A 15,178-nucleotide genomic window follows, 5' to 3' on the forward strand; every position below is an offset into this window, starting at 1 on the left:
GAGATCCCCTTCGCCGTCACCACCGCAGCAGTTCGTCCCCGACAGCGCCACCTAGCTCATCGCCTCTGCCGTGAGCTTCTGCCCCTTCCCCATCCTCTCATTCTTGCTGCCGCCCTTTGCGTCGACCGTAACCAGCAGCACCGCACACGCCGCCGCACGAGCTCGTCGCCGACGAGGCTCCGGCCATCCAACGGTCGCACCACCATGGCCGTTAGCTTCACTGCATCGCCAGGAGCCCGTAGCACCATCGCACGCCCCTCGCCGTGCTCTCTAGCGACGGGTTCGACTACACCCGTACCCCGGCAGCCGCACGGCTCGTCGCCGGCGTCGATTCCGGCGACCCCGAGCTCCACCACCACCACCAGTCGATGCGGCTCGTTCCCAGCTGCGTGTAGATGCTCTCCGCCGCCCATTTGGTCGCCGGAGCACGGATCCCGCACCCCACCGCCGCGTCTGGACGTCGCCGGCGGCTAAACGCCGGCGAGTCAGCGTGGTTTGACCACGGGTTGACTCCCCAGAGTCACTGACAAGTGGGGCCCGCCTGCTAATTAACCTGGGTTAGATTTAAGTTAATCCTAATTAGTTAATTATCTAACAGTGACACTGACACAGGGGACCCACACGTCAGGTTTGACCTGGACGACCCCGTTGACCGCTGACGTCATCATGACACACTGCTGACGTAATAAGTAACTTAATTACTGGAATTATTCTTATACAGGAAATTCCAGAAATTATCACAAACTTCAAAAAATCATAGAAAATAATCTATAGCTCAGAATGAAAAGATTTATATATGAAAAATGATCAGAAAAATCCATTCTATCCATCTGTACTGGTTTCATGCATGTTTAAGCAAATTAACCTACTGTTTAATGCAGAACAAGATAAAGCACTAACATGGGCCATTTATGAACTTGGAATTTGAATCTTTGATTCAAAATAGTCCAAACCCATCTGGTCTTAGTTGCATTAGCCCAATACATCCATTTTGCCATGTCTCATGCATGCATCATATTGTTGCACTTGCTTGGTGTTGATTGTGCTTCGATGTGTTCATTGTGGTAGGTCCTGCCTCCGAGGATATTCACGAGTATCCAACTGAAGGGCAGTATCCCACCACCACTCCGTCAGGCAAGCAACCCATTGATCATTTCGATACAAACCCATCTTCTCGCTTCTGCTCTCATTTACTGCATTAAGACAACGCGATTCAAACTGCTGTGTGTTGCGGTAGTTGAACCCACTTTCCTTTGCATGACCTGTCATTGCCACAGTAACTAGATGAAACCCACTAGCATGTGTAGGAGTTGATTGAGCCATGTTGTGTTCCTACAATGCTATGCTTGCTACGCTTAGAGTCGTGTCAGGTCTGGCTCATCAGGGTGATGAACTAGAGTGAAAGCGTGTGTCGGTAATGAGAGTGAGGTGTTGAATACGATTTGGTAAAGGTATCGATGGGAGGCCATGTAGGAGTACATGGTGGGTTGTTTCATTGAGACCGTCCCTAAGAACTGAGATCTGTATGCGTGATTTAAGATTCAGCTACTACCACGCATTGGGCCCGAAACCAATGGACCCCCTCGGCTTCTTAATCACCCTTGTCCTCTGTCCAGGAGTTGCACGTAGTTTCTGGTGTTTGTAGTAAGCTGGAGGCCGTGGACAGCGCTGACCAAGGGGTGGGCTGTGATGCGGTAGGCTCGTGGCCCGGTGTACCGAGTCGCCCGTTTGGTGTCTCGGGAACCCTGCACACATCGTTCGGGGCCGTATGTGGAAACCTCGGCCGGACTCCCTGCGGATGGAACCTGAATAGGCGATAAACCTGGACTAGAGACTTGAGTGTTTAGGTAGGCTGTGGCCGACACCCACGTTGGGCTTCCGCTTGAAGGTTGCCGAGTACACGTCGTGTAGCGACGGTAAGTGGTGAGAGCGTGTGTGACGAAGTACACCCCTGCAGGGTATAAAACTATTCGAATAGCCGCGTCCGCGGTAAAGGACTACTTGGTCGCTTATGCAGTTCATAGACAAGTAAATGGATACTACTAAAAGCCTCAAGATAAGTGTGAGTACCGCGGATGGCTCTCTCGTGGGATGACGAGGGAGGATCCACGGTGGAGTATTGAAATGGTGATTAGTGGACTCGTGTGCGAAAACTATTTTACAAGTGGTGTCTCGTAGGATAGCTTAGCCAAGAGTCAAAGCTGGCTTGCTGCAATAACTCCACTACCTTCTTGAGAATGAACATGTATAGTAGGATCTGTTGTAAGACTTGCTGAGTACCTTTGTACTCATGTTGCTTCAATTACTGTTTTCAGACGACAACACCGCCCCTTCCGATGGGTTCTATGTAGAACTCGACGACGACGAGTGACTTGCCACCCAGGTGGTGATCTAGGCTTGTGAAGGGCCTACGTAGATAGACAGGCTTCGTCAAGCCTTCTTTCTTTCTAGTGTCTGTACCCAGACAAGTTGCTTCCGCATGTGTTTGTATGATTGTATGACTTGAGTGTCGGGTCATGTGACCCCTATCTGTATGAACAAGTTATGTAAGGCTCTCTGGAGCCCTTTAAATAAAGTACTTTGAGTTGTAGAGTTTTGTTGTGATGCCATGTTGTATTTGCACATATCGAGCATATTGTGTGTATGATTGAAATGCTTGGTATGTGTGGGATCCGACAATCTAGTTGTTTATCCTTGGCAGCCTCTCTTATGGGGAAATGTAGTCTAGTGCCTCCTTGAGCCATAGTAGTCCGCTACAGCCCGGTTCACCGGAGTCCTGCTAGCCCAGCACTACTGCTCTGGACACTTGACTGGCCGGCATGTGTTTCATATCGTTCCTGTGTCTGTCCCTTCGGGGAAATGTCACGCGGTGACATCCGGAGTCCTGCCTAGCCTGCTACAGCCCGGGTTCCCGGAGTCCTGTTAGCCCAGTGCTACAGCCCGGATTCACACGCTGCTGACCGACACGTTCGATGTTGATTCATGTATGCCTGTCCCCATACGTTAGTGCCGCTTTGGGTTCACGACTAGCCATGTCGGCCCGGGTTCTCTGTCATATGGATGCTAGCGACATTGTCATATACGTGAGCCAAAAGGCGCAAACGGTCCCGGGCCATGGTAAGGCGACACCCGTGGGAGTACCGTGCGTGAGGCCGCAATGTGATATGAGGTGTTACAGGCTAGATCGGTGTGACTTAGAATCGGGGTCCTGACAGCATAGCTCCATTCTCTCTGTCTATCCGTCTCGATGGGCCTTATTTGCCTCTAACAAATGGATGTACACTGACCGATCTCCCGCTATACATATAGCTAGCTAGGTCCTTATAACTCATTTTTTCCCACGTGTCGATCGATCTACCTCATTACTTATGTCTCTCCCTTCCTCCGACAAACAACAATTGATCTACCGATCTAGTTAGGTTTGCTTACCAAACACATGGTTCCCCTTCATCATCCATGCATGCGTCCAGACAAATCTATCACGCACAGGCACACACAGAAACACATCAACACTCTTATTGATAATATTGCAGTTCTACCCTCAGTTTGTCTAGTAGGCCTCTCCCACCATGTTCAAGAAGCAACTCCATCACCCATCCAGCACTCTACCCCTCTCCCTCTCTCTCTCTCCTCTCTCTCTCTCTCTCTCTGTCCCAACCTATTTCCCGTCCTCAGTTATGTATGGATGTCGACCGCTCTCCCTCAAGACATAGCTGGGTCTCTCCTTCTCAACACATATACGAGTCATTCTACCTCTCTAGTTAGGCCTCTGCCTCCCCCCTCCCCCCCCCCACACACACACCGATACATCGAGTGCACTAGTCATGTCTCCCTGCCACACACAAACTTGCCCTGTGCCCTCTGACGTTCCGGTAGGCCAATCGCCCTATGTCTTTGACTTGCACACACACAATTTCGATGGCTCTCTCCATCGATCTCGCACCCACCCACTTGATCCTCTCTTCGATTCTATCAAGATATATGACCCATCCCTCTCTTCTCATGGATCGCCCCCTCTATATATGATATGTATAGGCCTCTATTTCACACACATTGCATGCAAAATTTTGTTTGAGATTTCATCGACACATGTTCCCACAGATACATTCACGAAATCACCCCCCCCCAAAACAAAAAACACTCACGAACGCACATGCCATCTTTCTAGGTTTGTATCTCTCACACACACCCACGTAGGTGCGGGACGTGCCCGAAGAGAAGAGGTGCATGCACGGCGCACGTACTCCCGTCTCTTTCCCAACCACACCCGTGCTGGTACACGGTGGAGCTCATTTCTGTATGAAACGGCAACCCACGTGGTAATTTGACACGTGTACTGGTTGTCCACTTGATGGAGGATCGTCTACCATGGGTGGACAAACAAATTGCGACTTGACGCGTTATGTTAAAAAAGAGGCAAACCATGTGGGGCCAACCTTAGAGGCAAGGTTCTATACACTCGAGATGCTCTGTACGTATTACTTTTGTTGTGTCCCGTCAACTCGCAGAACAAGGAGAAGCTTGCTTACTACACCGTCTCCCCCGCCCACGGGTGCGATGGCTCGTAGGACGAGGTGAAGCTTGCTTACTACTACTCATTGTATTTGGTTTATTGGTCCCCATTGTATATTGTGTCAAATTTTGACTATAGATTGAACTAACAAAACGTTCATGCATGTTACCAAAAATTATATCATTGAAAACTATATTGAAATACAAATCCAACAATATAATTTTTTCTGATATGCATTAACATTTTCTTAGCTAAATATTTGGTAAAAATTTGGCACGAACTACAAAGGTGACCTATAAACCAGGACGGAGGTAGTAGTACTATGCCTTACGCCCGCTCCCTCGCCCACGTGCACGGTGGCTCGCAGGACGAGGAGAAAATTTTACTACTCCCTCCGTTTACTCCTCGTCCCTACCTTGGTTAGAGAGATAATCATATTGTTTGGAATATATGTCCTTAGATTTCAATATGAAATACTAGTACATACTCCAAACACTGATGTATATAGACGTATTTTAGAGTGTAGATTCACTCATTTTGCTCCGGATGTAGTCCATATTGAAACGGACATAATAGTACGCACTCTCCCTAGCCCCTTGACCCTCGCCCACGTGGTGGACGTGCAGCAATTCATTCGGTCTCATATAGCCAGAACGATATTTACTGCAGTACTATTATTGCTCGACTTCCCGAAGAGGCGAAGAGCCAATCGCAAGGTTAATATTTTGGAGATGCCAAGCGCGAGGTTTATAGGAGAACGAGTAGTAGGTGCCGCGTCATTTATAAATAAAGTTTTTTTCTTCAGTGGCACGTACGCAATATAAATAGGTTCATATGGAGAGAAAAGGAACCCGCTCCACTATATACATAGGCAGGACGAGCCTACATGGTTGCTTGCTGGGGTTCCTCTCTTCACACTCTCTCGCACAAAACGATTGTGGCCACATCCCTAACATCCCGGCGAACGTGGTGGATGGTTAGTGTAGATGCGGTCGCCGTCGCCAACGACGAAAACCCACTGTCGGCACGTCCCGATCAGGGGTCCCCGCCGTTCTCTCACACAAAGCCGGTAAAGTTGCCTTCGTCCCTTGCTCACTGCTGTGACGTGGGCAGTTGCCACCTCACGCCGCCCTCCTCTAGGTTGAGCTATGTCCCGACATCCCTCAGGTACAACTCCCTTTACAGCCGGCTTGCACCACTGCTCCAGCTGCCCACATCACTCCATGTGGATATTTCTCTACTTCTTTGCCCCGCACATACCTCTACTGGCTTGTACGTACTGTATTGGTGATGAGTTTATGTCTCATCAACTAGCCCCAGTAATCTTATTCTAATCACGCTTCTTCAATTTCTTTGCCACAGGGATGCTCATCTCGATTTTGGTGAAACTGCACAAAATGATCCGATGGTCAAAGGGTTGCAAACTTCATTTCTTCGGAAGCTCCAACGTTGCCAGCAAATTAAAGCCTGGTTAGGGTTTACAGCTCCAGGGCTAGGGACTGCATGGATCGTTTTTTTCTTTAGCTGTCTCTGTTCCAAAATAAGTGTCAACTTTAGTAGTAGTACAACTTTGTACTAAAGTTTGCATAAAGTTGAGACACTTATTTTGGAACGGAGGGAGTACATATTGGCTATGATCTGTCAATCATTGAGATGCAATAGCATGCATGTTAGTCTCCTTTGTATTTGATGAAATGTTGCAACGGGCAACCTTGGACGCAAGATACATGAAACAGAAGCTGGAAGCTTCATAGTGTTGTACAAATTTATCTCGCTGATAAATTACAGTACGTACCATACTAGTAGTACTATGTAAAGAGTTAGGTGTCGCATGGTGTCCAGAAAATATGGTGATAATGTGAGGTGGGCCATGTAATCACTGAGCCTGCGTGTTTTCGCTGCTCTCGCACTCCTCTGCTGTAAGAATGGAGAAAATTGTAATATAGTAGTACCTCCTTTCGCCGAAAGCGTGGGACATCCAGCAGTCCTACCACCTTAGTAATAATGACCAATGAGCCGTCAAATCACATAGACCCACCAGTAAGTTGGACGGACGAAGAAACCATCACTCTTGAATCCGCTTCTCTCTTCAACGCAGGCGCCAGTGAGAGGTTGCGTCCGCTCTGCCCGGGCATGAATGCGGCACCGATTCTTTGGAGCGGCGCTGACCGTTTCGGGCAGGAAGCGCGCGCGGGCGATGGAGGGGCTTTGGGTGGGCCAGGCTGGTCAGGAGAGGGCGTGGCAGCGGTCCGCCTATCTCAACGGGACGCCCAGAAGAGGATGCACCGACTCTCGCGACTAAATCGTACACTACACCATCTCTCTGTAGGAGTAGGTCGATGTGTCGCTCTCTCTAACACAGACATGCTGTTAAACACACACGCGCACACACACACACACACAGGTTCATAGAATAGGAATATCGTGCATGTTACTAGTCCAAGTTACTCACCACTATGACCAGCCTAAGCAATGTAACCAAACGCTCCTTACTCTGCCTTGTTATCTCCCCCGGAAACCCAATGCATGGAGCGTAACTACGCGTTGATCAGTCAAGAAATCAAAGTCGGCTTGCATGCGAGTTAATACATGGCCCTGCATGGTAGCTAAAATGGCATCTCTTAGTTGTTGGGATTAATTGTTGCGTTTAGAGACAAAAATCAGGGCTTTGATTGGAGGAAGGACCGGTCAAGTTTCTCCTTCTCCCCCAATCTGCTTGCACCTTGGTCCCGCTGCACCTTCTAACGTGAATTATTACACCTAGATGGAGGGAGTAGTACGAGATACGGTGGCACACTGACTTAGGTCGAATACAAGTTCCCAAAATTGTGTGCATGTTATAATAAGGATTCACTTAAAATAGTATGTGAGCGAATAGGGGGATCAATTGGACAGTGTTCACAAGAAGTAGCGAGATGTGTGAGGTAAGATACACCGCTGGCGCTTTTAATTTTTCTTATTATTTTTTTGTTTCACCCTTTGACTGGTGGGACCCAACGTACTACGTGGAGAGAGGTAAGGTGACTAAGGCTGCATTATTTCTATACTACCAACACTGCTTTAAATCCCAAAAGACCTTACCACCAAAGCCACATGACACGATTATGATTTAAATCCCAATGACTCGCACGCAAAAAAACACGGCATGCTTGTCACACGAATGCAGGAATGTATAAAAGGTTATTTTCCTCTCGTTGAACATAACAGGAGGGTGGTGTAGCTGGTTAGCCTATTCGCTCATCAAACTTGAGGTCTCGGGTTGGATAACTACACTTGAGCATTTTGTTTTTGTTCGACTTCTTTCTTCCACCCAATGATAGGTAGGTGTCGGATGTGGGGTTCCAGCAAACCCTTAAGGTTCAAACACTTGGGTGCGCGCGAAGTCTTTCCCTCCAACCGATCTACGCCCTAGCTCGTTAAGATCTTGCGGACGAACTCGACAAACTCACAACACAGAGAGACACGAGATTTATACTGGTTCGGGCCACCGTTGTGGTGTAATACCCTACTCCAGTGTGTGGTGGTGGATTGCCTCTTGGGCTGATGAAGAATAGTACAAGGGAAAGAACAACCTCCTGAGGTTGAGGTGTTCTTGTGCTTGGTGACTTAGTGGGTGAGAGCTGGATGAACTGCTCGATGCCCCTGCTGTGGTGGCTAGCTCTACTTATATAGGCCCTGGTCCTCTCCCCAAATATTGAGCGGGAAGGGAGCCAACAATGGCGAGCAAATTTGAAGGGGGGCAGCTAGTACAAGCTATCCTGACAAAAGTGGTCTTCACCTGCGAAAAGCTCTGGTGGTGACGCCGTTTTGGGCTCCACGATGACCTCCGTCTTGCCGTCCTTCTGGTCTTGGTCTCGTTGCACTGATATGACAACCTTTGCCTGATGCCTCAGTACTCTTTGCCTGTCCTGGCCTCCTTAGCACCAAAGAGGAAACAAGGACGCTGCGCGCGCTAGCGCACGCCTGGCGCCCGCCTGGTGCCGATCGTCATGGCTCACGTCACGAGAGCCTCGTGAGGTTTGCCCCGCCTTGATATATCCGCTCCTCGTGAGCCTGCCTGACTAGGCCACTCCTGAGGAGGTCTTGCATCGTCCGCCTCGCGAGGCTTGGCCCCTCGTGAGGGTCTTGGATGCCTTGTTGATGAAGATGGGCCGTACGGCCTCCTGGCTTAGCCACGCCGTGGACCGCAGGCAGGCAAGTCTGGGGACCCCCGTTCCCAGAACACCGACAGTAGCCCCCGGGCCCAAGGTGCGCTCGGGCTTGGCTTCGCGGCGAAGCCAAGGGTCAAGTTCGGAGCGCCGCGGGCCCCAAAAGCATGCGGCCTCAGTTGACGCGTGGCGGTTGATTGGACGTGGGCGTCTCTGCTTCCCCATGCTGCCTCAGCAACTGCTTGCCTGACAAAAGGTTGCGCAGGCAGTACTTGCCTTCATTGCTTCTTCCTTGCCTCACTCCAAATCCCCTTCTTGCCCCTTGCTACCGCTGCCTGCAGATCCACTCCAATCTCATCCTGCATCTGCGATCCATGGCGCCGTGCAAGGTCAAGACTTCCTCAGCACCGGCTTGGTATGAGCCGGCCCTTGAGGCCCCCACCGTCATGGAGAAGAGCCTCGCCTCCGTGCGCCTGCTGACGGCGGGTGAGAGCAATGAGTGGGGGGAGACCGAGCTCCGGCTTGCCTCCGACGTGCCGGAGCCTGAGGGAAGCACCTTCTTCCCCTTCTTCTCGAGCAGCGTTGCCGTCCGGTTGTTTCCTCCCTTCTCTGATTTCTTTTATGAAGTCCTCGACCACTACGGGCTGCAAGCGTTGCATCTCCATCCCAACTCTGTCCTCCTCCTATCCATCTTCGCCTATTACTGTGAGGCATACCTGGGCGTGATGCCATCTGTGGCGCTCCTGCGCCATTTCTTCTTCCTCCGTGTCAGCGAGGTGCACGTTTCCGGATGCGCTAATTTCGTCGCATGCGGCAAGGCCAACTCGATCTCGAGCACCGGGAAGAGGGCCGACAATATTCGATCCAAATGGGTCATGATAAACGCCAAGCGTGCCGATCCGCGTCTGGTGTTGCCAACGGTGGTGCCCTCTTCCAACGGGGGGTGGCCCAAGGCGGAGCTTACCGACAAGCGGGCATCATTAGTGTTGGGGCAGATGATGACCGACTTGAAGCCGAGCAACGCGAGGGCGGCCAAGGTGACGGGGGTCATGCTCCTGAGGGAGTTATTGACGCTGCGAATTGCTTCGCTCCAGGCGCGCGCGCCCCCTATGGGAGCTTTAAGAAGAGGGAAACAAGACCCGCCTGAGGCCGGGGGCCCTGCCTCGCGATGAATTGGCCGATGTCCTGCGCCTCATAGTTGGGGACAACCAGGAGTACCCGCCAAGCGCCTTTGCTCCCCAGTCCCAACGCAGGGACCGGGAGGAGTTCGTCGCCTCCAGGCCGACCTTTGACGCGCGCAGGCTGGTGCCGCCGGCGCTTCCGAGAGCCCCCGTGGCGCCGAACCCGGTGGAAGTGTCCCCCGACGAGTCCTGCGGGGAGGGAGAAGAGGAGGTGGACTCGGAGAAGACTCTTGAAGAGGTGGGGGAGACTTCCCCTCCAAGCAAAGTCGAGATCCTCCGCGCCCTTCCTGACGATGCCGAGGCCAACGCCCGCCAGGAGGAGAGGGAGCAGCCCCTCATCCCAACATGGGGTAGGTCGTCGTTGGTGCCTCGCGATGCCACTTCCATCCCGATGCCTCCTAAGGCTGGCTCCGGTTCTGCCTCCGCACCTCCTATCGCTGCCGGAACTCGAACGCCTGCTCCTCAGGTCCCGGTGCTGTCAGGCTTCCAGCTCCCCAAGCGGAAGTATATCATGATGGATCGGTAAGTGTCTTAAGCTTTGCCTTGTCCCTGTTTGTGCTCGTTGTTTCCTGATGCTCGCCCTTGGTTGACCAGGCCGACGTCTTCGGCGAAGAAGAGGGAGGAGGATGCGGCGGCCGTGCCTCCCTCCGTAGAGAAAGGAGGTAGCAGCGCCCACATCTCCCCAGCCCGGTCGTCCTCGCAAGGCCAAGAGGAGCATCACCGCGTGGAATCAGCCCCCATGGCCCCACTGGCTCCGGAGGTGCCGGCGCCTGGTGCGGCTGGTGAGGTCCCAATTGCTCCGGAACCCACAATCTCCCAGGCCCTGGTGACGATGTCGCCTCCTCCCACTACTGCACCTCCGCTCCCAGGTTCTTCTGCTCCTGCTATTGTTTTGGAACATGCTCTTTCGGAGATGACCCAGTTGCAGGCAGACCTCCTGGGCGCGGACCCACGCCTGGTGGCCGGGCGCCTGGAGCTGGCCTCTGGCTGGCTTCACTCCGACCTGGCGGTCCGTGCGGCGCTGGGCCAGGCCACTGCGGCTTCCGAGAAGGAGAAGCAAAGTGCCGCCAGCGCCACAGCCGATCGTGAGATGGCGCTAAAGGATGCCAAGGCCTTCCGTGACCGCTGCCAAGTGCTGGAGGACGAGTTGCAGAGCCTGCGCGACGAGCACGCCGAAGAAGCACGCTGCCGCCAAGCGAAGGAGGAGGAGGTGAAGGCCCGGGAGGACGCCGTCAAGAACCATGATGCTGAGCTGGCAGAGTTGGGGAAGACGCAGGCCGCCGAGCGCAACCGGTTGGAGGAGCTGGAGCAGAAGATGGAGGCGAGGAAGGCCGATCTTGATGCCAAGGCACGAGTCCTGGCCGAAGACCGTGTGTCCTTCGCCGATCTCGAGAAGAGATTGAAGGAAATATGCCCTAGAGGCAATAATAAAGTATTATATATTTCCTTATATCATGATAAATGTTTATTATTCATGCTAGAATTGTATTAACCGGAAACATAATACATGTGTGAATATATAGACAAACAGAGTGTCACTAGTATGCCTCTACTTGACTAGCTCGTTAATCAAAGATGGTTATGTTTCCTAGCCATAGACATAAGTTGTCATTTGATTAACGAGATCACCTCATTAGGAGAATGACGTGATTGACTTGACCCATTCCGTTAGCTTAGCACTCGATCGTTTAGTATGTTGCTATTGCTTTCTTCATGACTTATACATGTTCCTATGACTATGAGATTATGCAACTCCCGTTTACCGGAGGAACACTTTGTGTGCTACCAAACGTCACAACGTAAATGGGTGATTATAAAGGTGCTCTACAAGTGTCTCCAAAGGTACTTGTTGGGTTGGCGTATTTCAAGATTAGGATTTGTCACTCCAATTGTCGGAGAGGTATCTCTGGGCCCACTCGGTAATGCACATCACTATAAGCCTTGCAAGCATTGTGACTAATGAGTTAGTTGCGGGATGATGTGTTACGGAACGAGTAAAGACTTGCCGGTAACGAGATTGAACTAGGTATCGAGATACCGACGATCAAATCTCGGGCAAGTAACATACCGGTGACAAAGGGAACAACGTATGTTGTTATGCGGTCTGACCGATAAAGATCTTCGTAGAATATGTGGGAGCCAATATGGGCATCCAGGTCCCGCTATTGGTTATTGACCGGAGACGTGTCTCGGTCATGTCTACATAGTTCTCGAACCCGTAGGGTCCGCACGCTTAACGTTACGATGACAGTTTTATTGAGTTTTGATGTACCGAAGGAGTTCGGAGTCCCGGATGAGATCGGGGATATGACGAGGAGTCTCGAAATGGTCGAGACGTAAAGATCGATATATTGGACGACTATATTCGGACTTCGGAAAGGTTCCGAGTGATTCTGGTATTTTTCGGAGTACCGGAGAGTTACGGGAATTCGTATTGGGCCTTAATGGGCCATACGGGAAAGGAGAGAAAGGCCTCAAAAGGTGGCCGCACCCCTCCCCATGGTCTGGTCCGAATTGGACTAGGGAAGGGGGGCGCACCCTTCCTTCTTTCTCCTTCCCCCTTCCCTTCTCCTACTCCCACAAGGAAAGGAGGAGTCCTACTCCCGGTGGGAGTAGGACTCCCCCCTATGGCGCGCCTCTCCCCTTGGCCGGCCGTCTCCCCCTTGCTCCTTTATATACGGGGGCAGGGGGCACCCCAGAGACACAACAATTGATCCTTGAGATCTCTTAGCCGTGTGCGGTGCCCCCCTCCATCATATTACACCTCGATAATACCGTTGCGGAGCTTAGGCGAAGCCCTGCGTCGGTGGAACATCATCATCGTCACCATGCCGTCGTGCTGACGAAACTCTCCCTCAACACTCCGCTGGATCGGAGTTCGAGGGACGTCATCGAGCTGAACGTGTGTAGAACTCGGAGGTGCCGTACGTTCGGTACTTGATCGGTCGGATCGTGGAGACGTACGACTACATCAACCGCGTTGTGATAATGCTTCCGCTGTCGGTCTACGAGGGTACGTGGACAACACTCTCCCCTCTCGTTGCTATGCATCATCATGATCTTGCGTGTGCGTAGGAAAATTTTGAAATTACTACGTTCCCCAACAGAGATCTCACAAGGCGCTGAAGACACTCTACGAGCACGGCCTGGAGAAGTCGTTGGCCACCGACGAGGACGGCCCTGCCCTGCTGCTTCCCATCTTGGTGAAGGCGCTCGAGGAAGTCGTTGACGGCGTCGGTCCTATGGCGGAGGTAGAGGCTCGTGTCCTATCTTCAGCTGCATTGACTCGCGTTTTCAGCCACTTGCACCTTCGCGACCCCAATGCTCGCCTTGAGGAGCTGCTGGAACCCGTGGCTGAGGATGACTGTGAGGCCGCCACTGCAGCTGTGCAAGGCCAGGTGGAGGCCCTGCTGGGGAAGTTCCGCGGCTTTGTCTCCTCACCCTTGTATGGCGATGCCGCCGATCCTGCGGCCGGTGGTGTAGGCGAAGGCGTCGCTACCCGGGATGGAGCACCTTCTGCAGGCGCTAGCGGTGCCCAGGGGTGACCTACAACTAGTTTCCCATTTCGTCCCTGCAACATGCATTAGGCCTCATGGAGGCGTTTAGACTTCTCATTTAATATCGTGAGGACAATGTGTTTGTAATATTTGCTTCGAGATTTTGCGATTTTCCTTCCTATTTGCTTTGCGTTCTGCTTCGGCAGAGCCCGGCCCCGCGCATACCTCAACCGCCATTGGGCCGACCGGAGACCAGGACGGACCAAGGAGTGAGGGGCTACGTGACCAGTTAGGCTCCTGAGTCGCGATGCTGAGGAGTCCCCCTTGACGCGCAAACAGCTTATAGGGAGAGTACGCGAGGATAGATTAATGTTCTACGTCGGCAGAGCCCGGCCCCGCGCATACCTCAACCGCCATTGGGCCGACCAGAGACCAGGACGGACCAAGGAGTGAGGGGCTACGTGACCAGTTAGGCTCTTGAGTCGCGATGCTCAGGAGTCCCCCTTGACGTGCAAACAATCTCCATACCTGCCCTCGCCAAGGCCTCGGGAGGGGCGCGCGACGCCCAGGTCCGGGAGACCTGGTTGGGTGGCGTGCGGCTTTGGGCGTGACCCAAGCGTAGCCCCCGTGCCCAGCCCCCTCGCGCGGCTCTCCCGAGGGGAGGCGTTGCGGTGAGGCTGGACACTGAGCTCTGGGCTCCCTGAGGTTGGTACGACCGTGGGGTCGCCCTTAGTTGTTTATCACCAGCACGGAGCATAGTGCTTCCGCTTGTGCACGGGCATAGCCGCTCCTCGGCAGTGTCGACGGCCAGCGCGGAGCATGGTGCTTCCACTTGTGCGTGGGATGGGGGGGCCCTCCGGGAGGAGCCCCCGGGGCGTGTACACCCCCGCCCTGACACGTGGCTTGCACGGCAGGGCTGCGAGGTGTATCTGGGCACTCGTGAGCCAGCGCGGGACTCACGAGGCCCTACCTCAAGGCGGGTTGCGCCTGGTCTTGAGTCTTGGTGACTGTGTGTTCCTGCAAGGCGGTTAGGTGCATGCACTCTACGTCCTCAGGACCCGGCCCTCGAGCGAGCTCAGCCGCCGCTGGTATGCCAGGTCGCGATGCCGTGGTCAAGGCCAGGGGGTGAGGGCTGGAGAGCCAGTAAGAGCTCCTGAGTCGTGATGCTCAGGAGCCCCCCTTTTAATGCGCAAGCGAATTGCATGGGGTGAATGGACCCGCGGCTGGTGGCGATCGAGCAGATGATAACTGTAGGCAAGTTAAGCATGGAAAGCAGATCAGCTTGGGTAAATGCAGGAAGATACATGCCACTGGGTCCGGCCCGAGCGGCTTGGGGATAATGCAGCCCGAGGGGCGCCCTAGCAAGGTAAGCTAAAGACAAGAGCAAAAGGGATACATGCCACAGGGACGGACCCGTGCGGCCTGGGAATAATGCAGCCCGAGGGGCGCTCCCAGCTAAACGAGCTTGGAAGATGTCACTTGGTTCTGTAGACGAAGTAGAGTTGGTGTAGCTGAAGGCGTGCGTCGAAGGGGTGGCTCCTCACGAACCACCAGGCCCCTGAGCCTCGGGAGGCTCAGGGGCTCGGGAGGTTCCCTGAAGACCGTCTCCATTTCCTCTAGGACGGCGTGGTACCTGGCCTCCTGAGCCGCCGGGATACACCGCATGCTGCGCTGTTAGGCTGACGCCACGCTCGGCAAGCCGAAAGGCATGCGAACGTAGCTGCGTGGAGGGCCTCGCAACGGCCCGCACGCGAAGGCCAGAAACGCTCCTGAGATGCGGCCCTGATGAGCCCTAGGATGTCGATGCAAACTCGCAGCCCGGCATCCTCGCCTGGATGG

The sequence above is a fragment of the Triticum aestivum genome, chromosome 6D, assembly GCF_018294505.1.
Source record: "Triticum aestivum cultivar Chinese Spring chromosome 6D, IWGSC CS RefSeq v2.1, whole genome shotgun sequence".
Taxonomy (NCBI): Eukaryota; Viridiplantae; Streptophyta; class Magnoliopsida; order Poales; family Poaceae; genus Triticum; species Triticum aestivum.